General features: G+C 41.6%; 1 protein-coding gene across 2 annotated transcripts in view; it reads right to left on the bottom strand.

The window, feature by feature from the left end:
* The window catches only part of LOC126284227 (UDP-glycosyltransferase UGT5-like), a 219,129-nt gene that overhangs the window by 79,646 nt on the left and 127,397 nt on the right, over nucleotides 1-12,086 (bottom strand). The window lies entirely within an intron of this gene.

Here is a 12,086-nt window from a genome sequence, read left to right as displayed (position 1 = left end):
GCAGCTCTTTGGAGTGTGTTCTCGCTATCAGTGAGCACGACTTGATCCCCAGCAGAGGAGAATGTCACATAATATTTCTTCTCGTTGAAGTCATAGGAATAAAACCTTAACTTACTTGTCCATTGCCTCAACGTGTCGTCAGTGTAAATATTAAAAAGAATCGGAGACCAGCGGCATGCTTGTCTTACTGCCAAATCTGCCCTGGTCTTAAATTTCATCATCTTTTAATGTCTGGAAAACGTGCGTCTCTTAGCTAGGCATCACGCACAAAGCGGCAGTCATTTAGGCCCATCAGCGCTCTCGCAAACTTCTGTGTCTGTTCTGTTTTATAAAACCTCTCACAATCCCTCTTAACGGTCTGTGTTACGAAATCGATGTTAATGCATTACAAGAAATCTGTTCATCGATACTGACTTTACTGTTAATGGGAGTGGTAAGAACGTAAAGTAAATTCTGCAGTGTCAGGTACATTTATTCAGTAACCGTGTACCACATCAAATAATCATAAGAGAAGGACTGAAGAAGAAGAATCTGTAGCCAACGTATAAGGCAACAAACAGATTTGGAACGCCACACAGTTTGCTCTGCCGTTCTTGTGCCTACACTAGCATACGATCTTTAATTTATGTAGACAAATTCAAAGTAGTGGTTGCAATGTTTTTCTGAAATGCCACTCGTGGGTTCAGGTCGCTGTTGTCGAAAGTTCTCTCCAGTTTCTCCCAGACCTTGAAGCTGTAGTTGCATCAACTGTATTGCACATAATTTATTGGATATAATAATAAAACGACACTCGATCTTGATTTGACTTCCTTGTTTGGATTGATGTTGGTATATCACACACAGTTCCAGAATTCGTCGTGTTCTAATTACGCCTGCACTGAGAACTCTTCGCTTACTGCACAGGTAACTGCAAAATACGAACAACCACGCTCCGCTTCTATGAAGGAAACTTTAGGTGACTATTCTCAATACAGAAGTCTTCTTGAACTGTTACATACGACAGGAAAATATTACTTCATTAGTTTCGAAGATTATACATCACACAGAACGTTGTCTCACAATCAATGAATGTCTGTATCTTCTTCAACATACCCTGAGACTACGAGAGTGTATAATGATTTATATTCTAACAAAGAAATAATGATATTTATGAAAAGGTCAACACACAATCAGACAAATATAGTAATACATACGGTAACTACGAACAAACCTTGAATAACAGAAGGAATATTTCAATTTATCGACGAAAGAATGGCGTACAAAAATGTTCAGGAATGCAGTAACACCATCTAAGGCACATAGGAATGAAACTGGAAGCACTGAGAACCTAAAGGAAAATGACTGCAGTCAAATTGTAAAGAAATGGAGAGAAAAGTTACAGAATAGCGAAAAGTCAAAACAACCTTCTGTGAAATTAAAAGGAAATGTATCAACATTATGAGCGCATTACGAATTCCACTGTTAAGGGGAGAGAGAGCACATAGGTGAAAAGACGGCGTTGAAGGCATCTGATGATGATGAGGTAGAAGAAGAAATGTGAGTTGGTATGGAAGACGAAAGGATCAGCTACTAGTGACGGAGGTCTGGAGCAGTTGCTATCAAATAAACCAGAGGGCGTAGATAACGTTCCATCGGAATTGGTAAAATTACTGGGGACAGTGGAGACCAAGCGACTATTCAGGTAGCTTCATAAAATCTACACTCCTGGAAATGGAAAAAAGAACACATTGACACACCGGTGTGTCAGACCCACCATACTTGCTCCGGACACTGCGAGAGGGCTGTACAAGCAATGATCACACGCACGGCACAGCGGACACACCAGGAACCGCGGTGTTGGCCGTCGAATGGCGCTACCTGCGCAGCATTTGTGCACCGCCGCCGTCAGTGTCAGCCAGTTTGCCGTGGCATACGGAGCTCCATCGCAGTCTTTAACATTGGTAGCATGCCGCGACAGCGCGGACGTGAACCGTATGTGCAGTTGACGGACTTTGAGCGAGGGCGTATAGTGGGCATGCGGGAGGCCTGGTGGACGTACCGCCGAATTGCTCAACACGTAGGGCATGAGTTCTCCACAGTACATCGATGTTGTCGCCCGTGGTCGGCGGAAGGTGCACGTGTCGTCTTCAGCGATGAGAGTCGCTTCTGCCTTGGTGCCAATGATGGTCGTATGCGTGTTTGGCGCCGTGCAGGTGAGCGCCACAATCAGGACTGCATACGACCGAGGCACACAGCGCCAACACCCGGCATCATGATGTGGGGAGCGATCTCCTACACTGGCCGTACACTTCTGGTGATCGTCGAGGGGACACTGAATAGTGCACGGTACATCCAAACCGTCATCGAACCCATCGTTCTACCATTCCTAGACAGGCAAGGGAACTTGCTGTTCCAACAGGACAATGCACGTCCGCATGTATCCTGTGCCACCCAACGTGCTGTAGAAGGTGTAAGTCAACTACCCTGGCCAGCAAGATCTCCTGATCTGTCCCCCATTGAGCATGTTTGGGACTGGATGAAGCGTCGTCTCACGCGGTCTGCACGTTCAGCACGAACGCTGGTCCAACTGAGGCGCCAGGTGGAAATGGCATGGCAAGCCGTTCCACAGGACTACATCCAGCATCTCTACGATCGTCTCCATGGGAGAATAGCAGCCTGCATTGCTGCGAAAGGTGGATATACACTGTACTAGTGCCGACATTGTGCCTGCTCTGTTGCCTGTGTCTATGTGCCTGTGGTTCTGTCAGTGTGATCATGTGATGTATCTGACCCCAGGAATGTGTCAATAAAGTTTCCCCTTCCTGGGACAATGAATTCACGGTGTTCTTATTCCAATTTCCAGGAGTGTATGAGTCTGAATAGGTGGAACTGGCTTTTCACGTACGCATTACCGAGGATAGCAAGGGTGGCAGGCAAACGCGAGAGGCAGAAACACAGTCGTCTTAAAACCTCAGGCATCCAAGTTGCTACCAAGAAACATACAGAATAATGAAAATAAAAATGGAGGATCTGTTAAATGAGAATCATTCTGGGCTTTATGAAAGGTAAAGGCGACAGAGGAACGGTTCTGGCGTTACACTGCTGGTCGACGTAAGACTTAAGAAATGTCACGACCCGTTCGTAGGACCTAGAAAAAGTTTTAGACAATGTAAAATCGTGCAGTTTGTTCAAATGACTCAGGAAAATAGGACGGAGTTACAGGGAAGAATATACACTGACGTTGTCGTTCATATTCACAGGACATATATATTAGTATCATTTGAAGAAATGATAAACATTTGAACCATGCTGGCCGGCGGCTTTAGCGTCAACATCGATATCGCGGTGCAACACCAATTATCGGTGAAATGTGCGCCGAATGGTGTGGTCGAACGGTTCTAGGCGCTGTAGTCTGGAACCGCGTGACCGCTACGGTCGCAGGTTCGAATCCTGCCCCAGGCATGGATGTGTGTGATGTCCTTAGGTTAATTAGGTTTAAGTAGTTCTAAGTTCTAGGGGACTGATGACCTCAGAAGTTAAATTCCATAGTGCTCAGAGCCATTTGAACCTTTTTTTTTTTTTTTTTTTTTTTTTTTGAAATGTAGAATCTTCTGAAGAAAGGCACTAAGTGCCCAAAGCAGGTTCAGAAATTAAATTTTTTTTTTATGCAACTGGTTGCTAATTATTTCAATGTATGGAAACGTCGTTGTTCTTTAAATTCATGTAGGTTACGAGAAAATTGCACCTAAAACTGTCCAGTAACGTGCTGCTTCATACCTCTTGTGGTCCTTAGGCAAGTTATAGAATGACACGTTTTGTGCCTTCTTTTTGTTATAGCTAAAATTCATCGCGTTGCGTGCGCTCTCTTATATGCACATCATGTTACAATACGAGTAGACGATACTGTTCGCATTTACCGGATGTCGTATTCAAGAGTGTAGATTATCGTTGGCTTGGTGCACTGCTTTGGAGTTTATAACAAAAGAGCAGAAGATGCTAAACTATATGTGTTCTAGACCCTTCCCGTCATTTCAGCGTCGGCTTCAAAATTAAAATGGCTCTGAGCACTATAGGAGTTAACATCTGAGGTCATCAGTCCCCTAGAACTTAGAACTACTTAAACCTAACTAACCTAAGGCCATCACACACATCCATGCCCGAGGCAGGATTCGAACCTGCGACCGTAGCAGTCACGCGGTTCCAGACTGAAGCGCCTAGAACCGTCCAGCCACACCGGCCGGCTCAGCCTCGGCGGATGACAAGTGAAAATGACAGGGCAGACGAGATTTTGTTCCTCATGTGAGTGCTTAACCAACCTCGAAAGATACGAAACGAAATGTAAATGGTCTACATTAAAACATGCGTCATGCCGCAGTCAAGGATAGTGCGTAATATAACAGAATTTCGCAAGACAGATTAGACACTTCAGGTTTCCGTTACAGCGCAAATGTGATGACTGGGCAACTGATCAGATGATTTTAATCTGTTTGCTTCCCTTATATGAGGCGAATACTTGTCGTCACATCGGAACACATAATTTTATTTTCGAACTTATTTAACATTTCTCACATTGATCCCCTTAGACTTATTTTGACTTCGTTCTGCTTTTTTTTTTTTTTTATCTATAAAGCTTTCCGCTAGAATCTGTCATGAAGCCGTTACGCTTTTGTAGGAACTTTTAAAAAGGATACTTAACAACTGCGTGTCTTTCCCACATTTCTTCAAAATTTTCCTGCCACGCATCTTTCGAAAGCGTATTGTGCAACACTAGAATTTTTAGGTTCCCCGTGATTTCCCTGAATCGCTCGAGGCAAATGCTTTGATTGCTCCTTTTAAAGGGTGGATTTCCTTCTCATCCTTGAAACAGCCAGAGCTTGTACTCCGACCCTAATGACCTCGATATCGCCTGGATGTTGACTCTAATCATCCCATCTTCCTTTCTTCTTGAATTTTATCCGCCCATATTACCCGGATGTGCATGTCTGATATCGACTGGTCCAGGTAATATTCTTTCTGAACACGCTTTTCGAAACAGTACCCTATCCTCAATGTTTCTTGTTAACATCAGAATCTATTGATTTTGATAAAACTATGCAAATACTGACGCCGTCCTCTAGTTGAACTGAACAATTTTACAACTGTAGCCAAATTAATTATTGTACTTATATTCTGTAACAGGTCACCTGATTGCGTAAACGAGTATGAAGTTTAAGCTGTGTTAACTTGTCAAAATCGGATTTATATGCCACCTGAAATATTTATTCCAATGCATTTATTCGACACTTCAAAACAATACCTCCAAATCCTATAAAGTTTATTCTGTAATAATGTTACAATGTATACTCTTTGTACTTTGTGATAATGTTTGCTCTTCTGCTATATGGTCCTTGCACCTAATAGTTTCCAGACGCTATATCTTTTTACAAAATATGACTGTATACATGTGATGTGTTACGACAGTGAAAGGAACATGTGACCACCAGAGGTACTCTATTTTACTTATTTTATTTTTACTGTTGTTGTTGTTGTTGTCTTCAGTCCTGAGACTGGTTTGATGCAGCTCTCCATGCTACTCTTTCCTGTGCAAGCTTCTTCATCTCCCAGTACTTACTGCAACCTACATCCTTCTGAATCTGCTTAGTGTATTCATCTCTTGGTCTCCCTCTACGATTTTTACCCTCCACGCTGCCTCCAATGCTAAATTTGTGATCCCTTGATGCCTCAGAACATGTCCTACCAACCGGTCCCTTCTTCTTGTCAAGTTGTGCCACAAACTTCCCTTCTCCACAATTCTATTCAATACCTCCTCATTAGTTATGTGATCTACCCATCTAATTTTCAGCATTCTTCTGCAGCACCACATTTCGAAAGCTTCTATTCTCTTCTTGTCTAAACTATTTATCGTCCACGTTTCGCTTCCATACATGGCTACACTTCCTAACACTTAAATCAATACTCGATGTTAACAATTTTCTCTTCTTCAGAAACGCTTTCCTTGCCACTGCCAGTCTACATTTTATATCCTCTCTACTTCGACCATCATCAGTTATTTTGCTCCCCAAATAGCAAAACTCGTTTACTACTTTAAGTGTCTCATTTCCTAATCTAATTCCCTCAGCATCACCCGACTTAATTACACTACATTCCATTATCCTCGTTTCGCTTTTGTTGATGTTCATCTTATATCCTCCTTTCAAGACACTATCCATTCCGTTCAACTGCTCTTCCAAGTCCTGTGCTGTCTCTGACAGAATTACAATGTCATCGGCGAACCTCAACGTTTTTATTTCTTCTCCATGGACTTTAATACCTACTCCGAAATTTTCTTTTGTTTCCTTTACTGCTTGCTCAATATACAGATTGAATAACATCGGGGAGAGGCTACAACCCTGTCTCACTCCCTTCCAACCTCTGCTTCCCTTTCATGTCCCTCGGCTCTTATAACTGCCATCTGGTTTCTGTACAAATTATAAATAGCCTTTCGCTCCCTGTATTTTACCCCTGCCACCTTTAGAATTTGAAGGAGAGTATTGCAGTCAACATTGTCAAAAGCTTTCTCTAAGTCTACAAATCCTAGAAATGTAGGTTTGCCTTTCCTTAATCTATTTTCTAAGATAAGCCGTAGGGTCAGTATTGCCTCACGTGTTCCAATATTTCTGCGGAATTCAATCTTCGCCGAGGTCGGCTTCTACCAGTTTTTCCATTCGTCTCTAAAGAATTCGCGTAAGTATTTTGCAGCTGTGACTTATTAAACTAATAGTTCGGTAATTTTCACATCTGTCAACACCTGCTTTCTTTGGGATTAGAATTATTATATTCTTCTTGAAGTCTGAGGGTATTTCGCCTGTCTCCTACACCTTGCTCACCAGACGGTAGGAATTTGTCAGGACTGGCTCTTCCAAGGCCGTCAGTAGTTCTAATGGAATGTTGTCTACTTCCGGGGACTTGTTTCGTCTTAGGTCTTTCAGTGCTCTGTCAAACTCTTCACGCAGTATCGTATCTCCCATTTCATCTTCATCTACATCTTCTTCCATTTCTATAATATTGTCCTCAATTACATGGCCGTTGTATAGACCCTCTATATACTCCTTCCACCTTTCTGCTTTCCCTTCTTTGCTTAGAACGTGGTTTCCATCAACGCTCTTGATATTCATACAAGTGGCTCTCTTTTCTCCAAAAGTCTCTTTAATTTTCCTGTAGGCAGTATCTATCTTACCCCTAGTGAGATAAGCCTCTACATCCTTACATTTGTCCTCTAGCCATCCCTGCTTAGCCATTTACTGTTAGATACACATTTAGTTTTGTCAAAAGAAACCCAAAGCCATATTTTGAAGTGTTTTATTCCTCCAATAGACAGTGCCACAAGATCCTCCAAAAAATCGTAACAGAACACACACACAAACGTCATACTAACAAATGTAAATCCACGTGATGATGGATGTTCCAACCTTTGAAAGTCGTCATGGAGGTAAATAAACAGTGACGGTGACAGTAAACTTGTTGTTTCATTTAATGTCAATAACAGTCACGGTAAAGCCTAACCTAAAATGTTCGCATTTAAAGTGAATCCAAAAGTTGACGTTTGTTTTTCGCGGAGTGATGTATACTGAGGCAACAGAAATCGTGGGATAGCGTAATGCACTTATACAGATGGCGGTACTATCGCGTACACAAGGTATAAAAGGACGGTGGATTGGCGGAGCCTTCATTACACTCACATGATTTATGTAAAAAGTTTTCAAACATAGGAAATATATAGCCAAGCTGTTGCAGGTAACTGTTTGTTACACTGATGTAGATTTCGACACATTTAAGGGTGTCTTCATCAGAATGAAACTGAGAAACCGCAAAATTACATTGCAAGAAAGCAATGTGTCAGTAATGTAAGCTACTAGGCCGATCAGTCTCATGTTGTTTATAGCTAGGGCATACGTGCCAAAGGCTGGAACGTGTTTTATTTTATTTTTCACTTGGACATATCTGCTCAAAACTCTGACCATTTCTTTCTCGCAATGTAATTTTTACGGTTTATCAATTTCACTCTGATGAAGATACTCTTAGATGTGTCGAAACCTAGATCAGTGTACCAAACAGTTATTTGCAGCCAGGATAATTCCTAAGTTTGAAAAATATCTACGGTTGCTGAGAAACAGCCATGTTTAAAAAGTGTATCACGTGGAAAGGTTTCCGAGTTGATTATGGATACAGGACGGGAATTAAAAAACTTTGAATTCGAAATGGTAGTTGGAGCTAAAATGTAAATGCCGTGTGAGTAGCGCTTCCCGTCGGGTAGACCGTTCGCAGGGAGCAAGGAGCCATTTCTGGGACTTGTGCGTCGATGGGCATGAAATGAGTATGGTTAGGACAACACAACACCCAGTCCTTGAGAGGAGTAAAATATCCGACCCAGCCAGGAATCGAACCCGGGGTCTTGGGATTGACATTCTGTCGCGCTGACCACTTTTTTTAAATCTCATTTTTGTTCGTTTTTGTTTTTTGTATCTGCTCGGGGCGGACGTCGAAAGACACCCATTTCAGTTCGTTATGATCCTTTAACTCAGTTTTTTTATTACAGAGGGCAGCTAGCCCTCTGACCAAAAACGCTGAGTTACCGTGCAAGCACCACTCATCCACTGGGGGCGGACAGTTGGAGCTATAAGCATGGGACATTCAATTTCGCAAAATGTCAGAGAATTTAGTACTCTGAGATCCACAGTGTCAATAGTGTGTCGATAATACCGAATATTACATCTCACCACGGACAACGCAGTGGCCGACGGCCTTCACTTCACGACCGAGAGCAGTGGCGTTTATGTAGCGTGGTCAGTGCTGACAGACAAGCAACACTGTGTGAAATAATCGCATGAATCAATGTGGGACGAACGGTGAACGTATCCGCTAGGACGGCGTGGCGAAATTTGGCGTAAGTGTGCTATGGCAACAGAGGACCGACGCGAATGGCTTTGCTAGCAGCACGACATATCCTGCAGTACCTCTCTGCGCTTGTGTCCATATCGACTGGACCCTAGACGAATGGAAAAGCGTGGCCTGTTCAGATAAGTCCTGATTTAAGTTGGTAAGAGCTGATGGCAGGGTTCGAGTGTGGTGCAGATCCCACGAAACCGAGGACCCAAGGTGCGAGCTGATGGCTGGAGGCGGCTCCATAATGGTGTGAGCTGTGTTCACATGGAATAGACTGGGTTCTCTGATCCGACGGAACCGACCGTTAAGTGCAAATGTTTATGTTCAGCTACCTGGAGATCATTTGCAACCATTCAAGAACTTTATGTTTCCATGACAATGCTCCATGTCACCAGGCCGAAATTGTTCGTGATCGGTTTGAAGAACATTCTGGACAATGCGAGCAAATGATTTGACCATCCAGATAACCCGACATGAATCCCATCTATCATTTATTAGACGTTTTCGAATGTTCAGTTCCTGCACAAACTCATGCGCTGGCTACACTTCCGCAGTTACATACGGATATAGAGGCAGCTTGGCTCAATGTGTCTGCAGAGGACTTCGGACGACTTGTTTGTTGAGTTCATGACACGTCGCGCTGATGCCCAACACGGGGCACAAGGAAATCCTACACGAAATTATGAGGTATCCCATAACATTTTTCACCCCATTGTGAGACCCTCAAGACTTCAAGCAATGTAATTTTCGAAAAAGACATTTTGTGCAGTTTCGCAGGAATTCAATTCCTTTCCCCTATTTTAATCACATGAGTCTCCATGTCTATAGCTGATAAGTTGAAATCTCTCACCTTTTAATGTAGTATAATTTCGAATGTGGTCGTAGAATATAAGATTTCAAGGCCGATACTAACTTCACTTACAACTTCCAGGTAGACAGGCAGTGATCGATGCCTAAAACTTTCCCTAATGGTTCAGCGCCGCTTTATCTCTGAAGATGTCGCCCGCAGTCGGAGATGAAACGTTAAGGGACAGTTTCATGTATCGATCACGGCCTATCAGCCTGGAAGTTTTATGCGAAGTATAATTAAGAAATTTTAGCGAAACATGTGAAAAGCTGTCTAATAGAATTTTTGTCACTACAACTCCAGAGGCTGATGGTGTACAAACATATCAGTTCCGATTCCACAAAACCTGTTTTTATTGAGTCGATAAAGTTTTTTGTGTTACTAGATTGGAATGGAGGAAGATTTTATTCAATCTACGACTTTCATAAGGTTGAAACTGAGATGGGCGAACTGGTGAAGAGTTCTGAACCATAACAGCTTACTCGTTTTATGAACGGAAATGCCTTTTTTTTTGCTATAGTCTATATTTATTTATGAACCAGGCACGTTTCGCCACCGTCTGTGGACCGTCTGTGCATTTAATTTCAATAAGAGACTTACTGCTATATGCCATGTGCTATATTTGCCGTGTTAACAATGAAATAGATAACGATGAAGTGGAAGATGGACAGACGATATCAGGAAACAAACTTGGACGCTTCAGGTTGAATATTGTATGACGTCAAGACGTTTTTATCGAGAAGCAGGTGAAACTATCCTGTTATTGAAAGTTCGTGTAAACACTGATAAGTAAATCGTTCTTCATCTTTGAGAGCACCTGTTATCTCAAAAGGAAGAGCAAATAATGTCCCAAAACAGAAAAATAGGTGACAGAGAACTCATCATTGTCAACAACAGGATGCGCCATACATTTTTTCCAACGTAAACATATGATTTTTTTTCTTAGATAAGACAGTTATAGAAATCAGCACATTCAACATTTGATCCTTCAGATACTCGTATCACCGAAAAGTAAAACCTACAGACTATAGCCTTAGAGTCACCGCAAAGCAAGGAGCTGAGCTATTTGTATCCTTAATATTTGGCATTCTTCCTTAGTTGCTAGTTCGATGTTTATCATGTATATAAGAAAAATACCGTATTTTACAAATGGATGTTTATTTTGTTTTTAACCAAACGTGTTTCACCAATTCATACTAGACATCTCTAGTGGTCTATAATATTAAGAAAAATATTTAATTACACATATTTTCTTAACAGGTCTGAAGTCTTTCCTGGCAGCACATTTAAATTATCTATTTATAAATACATGGTTGTGATTTATTACATAGTTTCATTTTTCTATTATTTTCATGTATCCTGTCATAACACAACGTGGGTCGCACCTGAAACCTGATTGTCAAGGAAGGCATGACTCGGTTACGATTGTGGACGGGGCCGTAAACAGTTACTATTGGTTCCCTTTTGCAATTAGACATATTTTTTTTTAAAACGGTGATTCCAGACTCAGCAATGAATAACGAAATCACACGTTATTAATGAAAGAATAAACAACTGTGTAATTAATGGTGCTATCAGTGCGTTACAATTTACCAAATGAGCCTAAAATACAGACGCAGCAAATAATGTTTTAAAAACAAGCCAATGTGATCTCAATTATAATTTTAAGGCAAGTAACCAAAGTCATGGCTGAAGGCCTTTAACGCCAATAATGGCAATTATAAAAATTTAACAAACACACTGTAAAACAGCAATGCAATAACAAAGGTTAATTTCAGAAGACAGGCAACTGATCACCAAAAGGGTGAGATAAAATGATGGTAAACTTTGTAGCACAACCATTTAAACCTGCTGTAACACCAAGAATGGCAATTACATAAAATAAAATAAAAACATACAGTAAAACAGGAAATACAACAGTAAAGGTTAATTTAAAAGGACAAGCAACTGATCACCAAACAGGTGAGATAAAATGATGCTAAACTTGATAGCACAATCATTTAAACCTGCTGTAACGCCAAGAATGGCAATTATATAAAAAATACAATAAAACAGCAAATACAATAATAAAACACAAGGGCTAGTCACAGACGGTGCACCAGGAAACGACCTCTGAATAGGTCCGGCAAAAATAACTTTCACGAGCGACGAGATAGGGAGTAAAAAGTTGCATTCACTTCACAAGATGGTAACTCAGATTCGTGGCAGTCTAACGAATGACTAATGATAATCTTGCTGAGGCTACCTGACGTCCAATAAACCAAATGTAAAGATGTAAAAATACGGCAAAGCCGGAACAGGCGGTCTGGACTCCGTCCGCAGAATACTGTGCTTAGAA

The sequence above is a fragment of the Schistocerca gregaria genome, chromosome 8 (genome assembly GCF_023897955.1).
Source record: "Schistocerca gregaria isolate iqSchGreg1 chromosome 8, iqSchGreg1.2, whole genome shotgun sequence".
Lineage (NCBI taxonomy): Eukaryota > Metazoa > Arthropoda > Insecta > Orthoptera > Acrididae > Schistocerca > Schistocerca gregaria.
The sequence above is the reverse complement of the archived record's forward strand: the minus strand, read 5'-3'. Positions and strand labels throughout refer to the sequence as shown.